Below are 11,276 nucleotides of genomic sequence, written 5' to 3' on the forward strand. Positions count from 1 at the left end.
TTCATTTTGTTTGCAAGACTTCTTGCATTTGCCAGTAGACATTTAATCCTAATAACACCTTTATTACTCCTAGCCTCCCTACGTTCCTTGCATGTCCCACCCCCTCTAAGCTTTCATTGACCCCTACCATCTCACTGTCTCTATCTGCTCTATCTACATGAATCCACATTATAATATTGTTGAACATACAACATGAATAATGCAAATTGATTATTATTTTCATTATTATTATTGACATTAATCCACTATCGCCAAAGATGGAAAGAAGATCTGTTATCTCATTTATGTATTAATTTTATTTTGGGGGTTTCATTAATAATAATTTACCCGCCTCAAGGGGGAATTGTAAAAACATTAAAATTAATACATCTAGTTATCAAACACTTTATAATAGGACATATTGAGTATATACAGTATGCTGCCAGTCCTGTCTATATTTGAGGGCATAACTTATTGATAACAGTACTTATAGAAATGAATATTTTGAGTCTGTATTGAATATAGATAGATAGATGCTGACAGTGAATATATATAGACTATCTGGAAACTTTCAGAGGCTTACATCATACATTCAGCAGAATCTCCCTATATGGTTTTGAACAGCTGCATATATAAAATGACACATGGTGGGAGGGGAACTCTTGCTCCAGAGAGTCGAACTACACACATGTCGAAGCTGCTGGGGGCCTGAACCATGCACCCATCCAAGATGAAGCAACACATGCTGTCAGGCCTACAGTATATCATGCTTGCCTATCCATTCAGGAACCTGGGAAAGATGAAGACTTCTATTGATTTAGTAAAAATATGGACTATTATTAACTCCTCACGTAAGCTAACGAAGAATATTGTTTTCCTTCTCTGTAATTAATCAATTCTATTATTAGTCAAATCATTTTTACTCAATATAAATACATTATTTATTTTTACATTTTTTAAGTCTATCGGTTCTTATATCTCATTGCGTATATAAAGAAAAATATATTTAAGGCATATATTTTTAACAAGGACACCATGCCAGATGACATCAGATATAAGAAGACACCATGCCAGATGACATCAGATGATGACCGGATCTATTTTGTATCATTTTAGATTTACGCAAGTATAATTATGTATTTTATATGATTATCGGCCACGGCCTACCATAACATGAATTCACATCCTTATATTGTTGAACATGCAACAAAATAATGAAAATTGATTATTTTCATTATTATTATTGACATTAATCCACTATCGCCAAAGAAGGAAAGAAGATCTGTTATCTTAACGATGTATTAATTTATTTGAAGGGTTTCATGTAAACTTTCCCTCCATAGGGGGAATTGTAAAAAGTTCACATTTATCAAATAATTTATAATATATAATACATCTAGATAATAAATGTATAGATGGCAGAACTTACTGATGACAGAAATTATAGAATAATTAATATTTTGAGTCTGTAATGAGAGAATATGCATACATACATATATATACATTTATATATATAAAAGCTGACAGTCTTGTCTGTAGCATTACATCATGTGTACGGCAGGTTTTCTTTATATGGGCATTGACAGCTGTATTAGAAATCTGTATATATACACCATCCCATATGATATTCAGGGACACCTCGAAGGGGAAAAAGAGCCTATTCGGAGGGGTGTTTGTCTGCGAGAGGACACATGTCGAAGCTGCTGCAGCCTGATCCATCCACCCATCTAGGATAGAGCATGGATGATGAAGAAACTTATTTCTTCTTATGGCGCTATAATAATAAATAATAATAATAATAATAATAATTTCTACAGAGTTTGTAAAGAAATGGACTATTATTGAACTCCTCACGAAAGCTAACGAAGAATACTATTTTTCATTTCTGTAACTGAACTGTTCTATTTTTGTCAATCATTTTAACTCAATATAAAATACATCTTTTTATTTTTACATTTTTGAAGTCTATTTCTCATGTGTCTTATCACATATTTAAAGAAAAATATATGCAGGACATTTATTTTTTAACAACCGGTGCCTCTCCCCCCGCCGCCGATGCTACCGTCTCCAATGACACCCCCGGCCTGTCACCTGTCGGCCTGTGTGAGTAGTGTACCGACCCCCCCCTGCTCTCCTTGCCGCAGCAGGCGTGCATGCAAAGCATTGTGTGTGCGTGCATGGCAGAGCATGGTGTGTGCGTGGCAGAGCATTGTGAGATCTTGCGTGGCAGAGCATTGTGCATGCATGCATGGCAGAGCATTGTGCGTGCATGGCAGAGCAATGTGTGTGTGCGTGTGGCAGAGCATTTTGTGTGCGTGCGTGTGGAAGAGCATTTTGTGTGCGTGCGTGTGGCAGAGAATTGCGTGTGCGTGCATGGCAGAGCATTGTGTGTGTGCGTGGGGCAGAGCATTGTGCGTGCGTGGCAAAGCAAAGTGTGTGCGTGCGTGTGGCAGAGCATTGTCTGTGTGCGCGTGTAGAAGAATATTGTGCATGCGTGTGGCAGAGCATTGTGCGTGGCAGAGCATTGTGTGTGCATGCGTGCATGAAGAGCATTGCGGGTGAGCGTGCGTACATGCAGAGCATTTTGTGCGCGAATGCATGCAGAACATGGCGTACGTGTGGCAGAGCATTGTGTGTGTGTGCTTGTGGCAGAGAATTGCGGGCATACATGCTTGCAGAGTGTACATACAGAGCATTGCGGGCGTGTGTGCATGCAAAGCATTGCGTGCCTGCATGCAGAACATTGCGTGCGGGCACGTGTGTGGCAGAGCATTGTGTGTGCATGTGGCAGAGAATTGCGGGCGCGCATGTGGCAGAGCATTGCATGTGCGTGCGTGTGGCAGAGCACTGCGGGCGTGCGGCAGAGCATTGCGGGTAGTCGTGCATGCAGAGCATTGCACCCTCATGCTGCTCAGTCACACACACAGTATATACACACACAGTATATACACACTGTACACATTGTATATAGTATATACACAGTATATACTGTAGTATATACACACAGTACATGGTATATAGTATATACACACGCTGGCTCCACCGCCCTCATGCTGGGTGCTTGGTCACACACACAGTATATACACAGTGTACACACAGACACACTGTGTGCATCTGTGTGGCAGAGCATTACATGAGTGCATGTGGCAGAACATTGCAGTTGGGCATTCATGCGGCAGAGCATTGCTGGTAGGGGGCATGCAGAGCGTTATGAGGGGAGCACTATGTAGCTGTCCTTGGTGACACTTTAGAAATTTCTGGTCACCAACAAAATAGCTCTGCACTGTGTCCCTAAACTTCATTCTCTCTTATCCTTTTGGAAACACCCAGATTGGGAGGGGGAGCTGTAACACCACACACAGGAGAGCAGATTCTGCCCACTTTTACTGCAGCTGTAATGTGAGCTGTTTCTACAGTAGGATTTCAGTAGCTGCTCCCCCTAGTGTTTAAGAGTGGAAAATATCAAACTTTTTAATTTTTCTTTTTATATTTTGCTCAATTAAAAATAAATAATATTTAAACAAAACATTAAAACATTAATACTTTACATTTTTTCAGTTATTTACATTTTTTTTTTGGGTATGACACCTTCCTTTTAAGATCTACCAGTTGTCGAAATGCTGCTCTGTGTATAGCCCAACCCACACCACTGATTGTGCACAGCTGCCAATGAGCATAGACAGAAAGCCGCCAATCAGGGGTGGGGGCGGGGTTATACAGAGCTTATGGAGATGGATGATACATGGCAGCAGTTTTACTAGTTCTCTAGTGATAATCCCCTAGTGATAATACAGTGATTTTATCAGAACTGTAGCAAGCAGCCCAGTAAGTGACACATCATTGGAATCAGAGTCACTCACCATCTTTATATTATTCTGATTTTTAATTAGGAGGTAAACATTTAGTGACAGAACCCCATTAATTCAGAAAACCCCAGCATAGGTATCATAAATGTTACTTGCTCTTCACCGACTCTGAGTTAAGCCAAATTTGTGACACTTTTCGAAGCCTGTGTGACAATTTTTTGGCATAAAACGTTGATGAATTGGGACCAGAGTGTCTTAACATCCACATATCTAGGTGTCATGGGTGACAGACAGTCGTGGTTTTTTTTTACCATCGACAGTCACGTGGTTTCTTGCCATCAACAGTCACAGCGTCTAGCTAGAATGCTTCCTGACTTTCCATTGTTCCTGCTGTCAGATTTCATTGGTATAGGAAGCTTTCCTGCTGGATTCATCTCTCTCCCTTTCAGACCCAGCAGGAGCTCGACTTTCACCCAGCTGTTGATTATCAGTATTCCCTTGGTGTTTAAATAGTCCCTTCCTTCCTTTGGATTGTGCTGGTGATATTTTCAGTTCCTTCAAGCAGAGGTTGCAAGCAGGTGGTTTGTTCTCCTCTGTGGTATTGTTGCTGAAAGCTCTGCTGCTCTCCTTCCTGAGTCATCTAATACAACGTAGTTCATGCTTTTCCCCATGTCCCCTTTGTGTTTCTCTAGTTGTTTATTAGTGGGGTTGACGAAGAGCTCATCCCACCAGTTCCCTATTCATGGCCCAGCACTAGCGATACCTAGGGTCAGGTATCTAGCACGGCGCATAGGTACGGAACCTATTTAGGGTGTTGATGGACCCCAAGGATCAGCAGTAGATTAAGTCAGGGCTCACCATCTTCAGTAGACACAGGGTTTCCCTCCCATTCCCTTTCGCCGTGCGCTTGGTACTTCCCTGTACCGAGCATGACACTAGGATGCAGTGTGATTCAATTCTCCCCTATTTTTGTGTGAAATTTCTACAGCTCTGCCTCAACTCCAGAGGTTCTGAGACAAAATCATCACATCTAAACAAGAGAAAGACAGGCATGAAGAATATATATTTTACAAGCATTTATTAACAAAACAAGTTTTGAAATGCAATTATATACAATGTGATATACTTAAGAGTTCCTATCGCCAATCTGGGGCTGTGCTTTTTAGTAAATAAAGCAGTGGCCAACCTGAGATTAGTGAATTATCTAAATATAATCCAGTGTCAAAACCTTTCACAAATGTTCCTAAAGGCTCTCGAAATACCAAACTTACTAGCAAAGTTGAGGCTGAATTTCCATTTTGTGGGATCTCAGTGTGCATAGCGGGATCACACAAATCTCTGCAGCTGCTCTAAGCACAAGACATTGCTCTCACAACTAATCCAGCGCGCTCACATACTTTAAGATTTTACTAAACTGCTTAAGAAGGATGCTGCAGAGCTGGGGGTCGTAGAGCTCACTCTTTCACTGTGAGACTGATCGCTGAGGGTTGTGGGATCTCATAACCTGGAAGTTTCTTTTGGGGGACATTAGGAACACTTATAAAAATTGTCAGAGAAGTTTAGTGAAAGAGGGTGGTGCCTGAAACGGTCAAACTTATTCAAGATAATTTGTGCCCTTTTATGATATGTGATTTTGACTATTGTACTTTTACTATTTGTTAACCAATTACCATATTTTTCAGACTTAAAGAGACATTTCTCCCCCCCCAAAAAAAGTGTGTAGGAAGGGCGGGGTGATGTCTCATAGTCCGAATGCTCCCGAATGAGGCTGAAGGGGTAGTGGTGGAAGAGTGGGTCACAGGAGGCAGGAACCAGCACCAGAGCCAACAATGCGCCCTCTAATAGCGAAAGTGAATATTCACTGCTGCTCACTCCCATAATCCTGTCTACCTCTAGACACTGAAGCTGGCATCAAGGGGTGGGCAGAATTATGGGCGTGGGGAGCAGTGACTATTCATTCTCCTTAATAACAGGCACATGATCACCCAGCTGCCAACTTAATGCTGCAGCTGGGTGATCACGAGTATCTGCTATTAGAGAATGAATATTCACTGCTCCCCAAGCCCATAATCCCGGGTGTTGGGAGCAGTGAATATTCTGGCAGCTGATATCCGCATGTAACTGCAGGTGCATGGCAGTGACGTCATGCGATGCGCCGCTTACACAATGAATTCACTTGCCGGCATCAGAGACAACACCGCACACTGGGGGAGCAGAGAGATGGTGAGTATAATCATTTTTTTTTTATGTCTGCAGTGTGATGAGGGACATATATACCAGGATGACAGCAGAACCAGACATATCATTGGTGGAACCTGCAGCCCAAGAGGTAAGGGGGCCCATTTTCACCTGTAAATATCAAGATGGGGATCCTATATACCAGGATGAAGGCCATATACACCAGGATGAGAGACACATAACTGCAAGGGACCCAGGATGGGGGTCATTAGTACAGAATTGGGGAATTTACCCCCTATAACAATGTCAGCAGCAGATTACCCCCATAATAGTGTGTCATGACTACATTTTTCTTTACTTTTCCTATTTTCCTCCTCTAAAACCTAGGTGTGTTTTATGGTCATAATAATACAGTAAGTTTAAAAAGAGAAAATGGTGCTTTCCCTGACCAATTCTTACCTGAGCAATTGATTTTTGGATAAAACCCTTTGACTCACGGTACAACATGTTGCCTTCTCCCATGTGACTCATCTGACAACAGGACCTGATTAATGATAAAAACATTTGCCAAATTCCGAATACAAGAATGGCTCCTCTACTGTGTGGGTTTTCTCTTAGTCGGCAAGAATTGATTTACCAGTTAAACATTTCAAATATTCACATGAAAGAGGTTCCTTCCCTGTGCGGCTTCTTCAGATGTTTAACGAGATCTGATTTCTGAGAATTACATTTTCCACATTCAGAACATAAAAATGGTTTATCTCGTGTGTGGAGTCTTCCATGGTCAACAAGAGATGATTTCCTAGTGAAACATTTACCACATTCCAGGCATGAAAATGGATTCTCCCCTGTATGAGATTTTTGATGCCAAACAAGAAGTGATTTCTGAATAAAACATTGCCCACACTCTGAACATGAAAATGGCTTCTTCCCTGTGTGAATTCTTTGATGCTCAACAAGATCTCACTTCTGAATAAAACATTTCACACAGTCTAAACATGAAAATGGCTTCTCCCCTGTGTGACGTTTTCCATGGTCAACAAGACTTGATTTCCTAGTAAAACATTTTCCACATTCTGGGCATGAGAATGGTTTCTCCCCTGTGTGAATTCTTTGATGATCAACAAGATCTGACTTCTGAATAAAACATTTCACACAGTCTAAACATGAAAATGGCTTCTCCCCTGCGTGAATTTTCTGATGTCTAATAAGGGCTGATTTCCAAATAAAACATTTCCCACATTCTAAACATGAAAATGGCTTCTCCCCTGTGTGAGATCTTTGATGCACAACAAATTCTTTTTTCCAAGTAAAACATTTTTCACATTGGGGGCATGAAAATGGCTTCTCCCCTGTGTGAAGTTTTCCATGGTCAACAAGACTTGATTTCCTAGTAAAACATTTTCCACATTCTGGGCATGAGAATGGCTTCTTCCCTGTGTGAGTTATTTGATGGACATTAAAATGTGATTTCCTGGTAAAACATTTTCCACATTCTGGGCATGAAAATGGTTTCTCTCTTGTAGGAGCAGTTTCATGTTCCACATCCATTCTGTAACTTTTATTTTCCTTACAATTCTGTGATAAATCGGAATTTTGGACTTGTTTGCAAAGATCAGATGATAGAGCTTTCCGAGGAAGGACATCTGGAACAACAGCATGCTCTTCATATGTGATACTTTCATCATCTGGTATAAATTCAGAAGATATTAGATTTCCATCTGAACTGCCAATACAGTCATCTGCTAAAATTAAACACAATGTTATTATTTTTTAATGATATTATGTTGAAAGTACATTTTTTAAACCATAACATAATTAAAATAGGAAAAAATGTATTTTGAATCTGTTGTCCAATTTCGACATCTAAAGCCTGGTTTACACGCTTCAATAGATCTTTCAATCCGTCGTCGGGGTCAAGTTGTAAGTGACGCACATCCTGCATCGTTCGTGACGTATTTGCGTGTGAAACCTACGTGCAATCAAGATTGAACGCAAATACGGTGATCGCATACACGTCGTTTATTCCTCATACATTGGACGTTTTGTTGTCTGAACCTAGTCAATTGAAACGTGTGACATCCCTCATACGATTTTGATGTCTGAGGCTATGTGCGCAGGTGTGCGTTCTGCACCGCAGCTTAAAAAAGGTCTGCTTCAGAGCGCAGCTGAAAAGCTGCGTTCTGAAGCGCCTCACAATGTCTGTCATTCACTAATCTCTGTCAGTCCGTCACTATCTCTGTCCCTCTCTCTCTGTTCATGTCAGTCTATCCCTCTTACCCCCTCTCTCATATACTCACCGATCCCCGGCGCTGCACGGCATTCACACTGGTCCGGCGGCTTTTACTGTTTTGAAAAAGCCGGCCGCCCATTAAACAATCTCGTATTCCCTGCTTTCCCCGCCCACCGGCGCCTATGATTGGTTACAGTGAGACACGCCCCCACGCTGAGTGACAGGTGTCACACTGCACCCAATCACAGCAGCCGGTGGGCGTGTCTATACTGTGCAGTGAAATAAATAATTAAATAATTAAAAAAAACGGCGTGCGGTCCCCCCAATTTTAATACCAGCCAGATAAAGCCATACGGCTGAAGGCTGGTATTCTCTGGATGGGGAGCTCCACGTTATGGGGAGCCCCCCAGCCTAACAATATCCGCCAACAGCCGCCCAGAATTGCCGCATACATTAGATGCGACAGTTCTGGGACTGTACCCGGCTCTTCCCGATTTGCCCTGGTGCATTGGCAAATCGGGGTAATAAGGAGTTATTGGCAGCCCATAGCTGCCAATAAGTCCTAGATTAGTCATGTCAGGCGTCTATGAGACACCTTCCATGATTAATCTGTAAATTACAGTAAATAAACACACACGCCTGAAAAAATCCTTTATTATAAATAAAAAACACAAACATATACCCTGGTTCACCACTTTAATCAGCCCCAAAAAGCCCTCCTTGTCCGGCGTAATCCAGGATGATGCAGCGTCGCTTCCAGCGCTGCTGCATGGAGGTGACCGGAGCTGCAGCAGACACAGCCGCTCCGGTCACCTCCACACAGCAAATGAAGACAGCCGCGCGATCAGCTGAGCTGTCAGTGAGGTTACCCGCTGTCACTGGATCCAGCGGTGGATGCAGCGGTGGCCGCGAGTAACCTCAGTGACAGCTCAGCTGATCGCGCGGCTGTCTTCATTTGCTGTGTGGAGGTGACCGGAGCGGCTGTGTCTGCTGCAGCTCCGGTCACCTCCATGCAGCAGCGCTGGAAGCGACGCTGCATCATCCTGGATTACGCCGGACAAGGAGGGCTTTTTGGGGCTGATTAAAGTGGTGAACCAGGGTATATGTTTGTGTTTTTTATTTATAATAAAGGATTTTTTCGGGCGTGTGTGTGTTTATTTACTGTAATTTACAGATTAATCATGGAAGGTGTCTCATAGACGCCTGACATGATTAATCTAGGACTTATTGGCAGCTATGGGCTGCCAATAACTCCTTATTACCCCGATTTGCCAACGCACCAGGGCAAATCGGGAAGAGCCGGGTACAGTCCCAGAACTGTCGCATCTAATGTATGCGGCAATTCTGGGCGGCTGTTGGCTGATATTGTTAGGCTGGGGGGCTCCCCATAACGTGGAGCTCCCCATCCTGAGAATACCAGCCTTCATCCGTATGGCTTTATCTGGCTGGTATTAAAATTGGGGGGGACCGCACGCCGTTTTTTTTAATTATTTAATTATTTATTTCACTGCACAGTATAGACACGCCCACCGGCTGCTGTGATTGGGTGCAGTATGACACCTGTCACTCAGCGTGGGGGCGTGTCTCACTGTAACCAATCATAGGCGCCGGTGGGCGGGGAAAGCAGGGAATACGAGATTGTTTAATGGGCGGCCGGCTTTTTCAAAACAGTAAAAGCCGCCGGACTAGTGTGAATGCCGTGCAGAGCCGGGGATCGGTGAGTATATGAGAGAGGGCTGCTCAATTCACTTACTCAGGAGTTTAGCGGTCACCGGTGAGTCCTTCACAGGTGACCGCTAATCAGGACGCGGCACAGACAGAGCCGCAGCATGACAATGAAGTCGGGTGAGGTTCACCCGAGTTCATTCTGACAGTGCGGCTCTGTCTGTGTCTGCTGTCATCTGCCATTCAGCTCTGCTACATGGCTGTCTGTGGCTGCTGTCAGCGGCCATGTAGCAGAGCTGAATGGCAGATGACATAGTAAAAACGCATCCCTACACATTACACACGCTTGGCAAGTCAATAAATAAAAAAAAAAAAAAAAAAAAAAAGGGGTGCCCAATGCAAACGTCACGGAACACATGATCTAAAGGATCGCACACAAAATTGATCAATTTAACAGACTACTAACGCACGTGTGACAGCAAATGAACGACCTACGTGCAATCTCATTCAATCGCATATGCGACCTGGGCGTGTCACATCGCATACGAGATCGCACACCTAATTGTAAGGTGTAAAGCAGGCTTAAAGGCCGCTTTACACGCAACGACGTATCTAACGATAGGTCATCGGGGTCACGGAATTCGTGACGCACATCCGGCATGGTTAGCGAAGTCGTTTCGTGTGACACCTACGAGCGAGTGCTAACAATCAGAAATACTCACCTAATCGTTGATCGTGGACACGTCGTCCACTTTCAAAATATCGTTGCTCGTTCTGGACGCAGGTTGTTTGTCGTTCCTGCGGCAGCACACATCGCTACGTGTGACACCCCGGGAATGACGAACAACAGCGTTCCTGTGTCCTCCGGCAACGAGGTGGGCGTGACGTTAATGTGGCTGCTCTTCGCCCCTCCACTTCTATTGGTGGGCCGCTGTGTGACGTCGCACGAACCTCCCCCTTTAAAAAGAGGTCGTTCGCCGGCCTTAGCTACGTCATTAGGAATGGAAGTCCGTTTGACGTGTCATAGCGATATTGTGCGTCACAGGCAGCAATTTGCCGTGACGCACAAATGACGGGGGCGGGTGTGATCGCCAGTGACATAGCTAGCGACATCGCTAGCAATGTTGCTGCGTGTAAAGCAGCCTTAAGATTTACATCTTTGATAATTCGGATCTACCATTCCTAGCACCAGTTCTCTGGAATGTGCTACAGTAAATAATCTGATTGATTGTCACAATGTGACTGCAGGATAATGAGGGACAGGGGGCTCCTATACTGTCCCTCACACTGGATTACCCCTGAAGTTGGAGATGCCGGAGTCCCATGCCTTACTATTCTCCTGACCAGATCTAATCTGTTATCCCCCCAGGAAAGGAAGGGACAGGAATATGATGCATACACAGATTAAGACAGAT

General features: G+C 43.5%; 1 pseudogene; it reads right to left on the reverse strand.

The window, feature by feature from the left end:
* Window positions 1-1,268: 1,268 nt before the first annotated feature.
* The window catches only part of LOC142258750 (uncharacterized), a 64,770-nt pseudogene continuing 54,762 nt past the window's right edge, over window positions 1,269-11,276 (reverse strand).

The sequence above is a fragment of the Anomaloglossus baeobatrachus genome (assembly GCF_048569485.1).
Source record: "Anomaloglossus baeobatrachus isolate aAnoBae1 chromosome 5 unlocalized genomic scaffold, aAnoBae1.hap1 SUPER_5_unloc_1, whole genome shotgun sequence".
Taxonomy (NCBI): Eukaryota; Metazoa; Chordata; class Amphibia; order Anura; family Aromobatidae; genus Anomaloglossus; species Anomaloglossus baeobatrachus.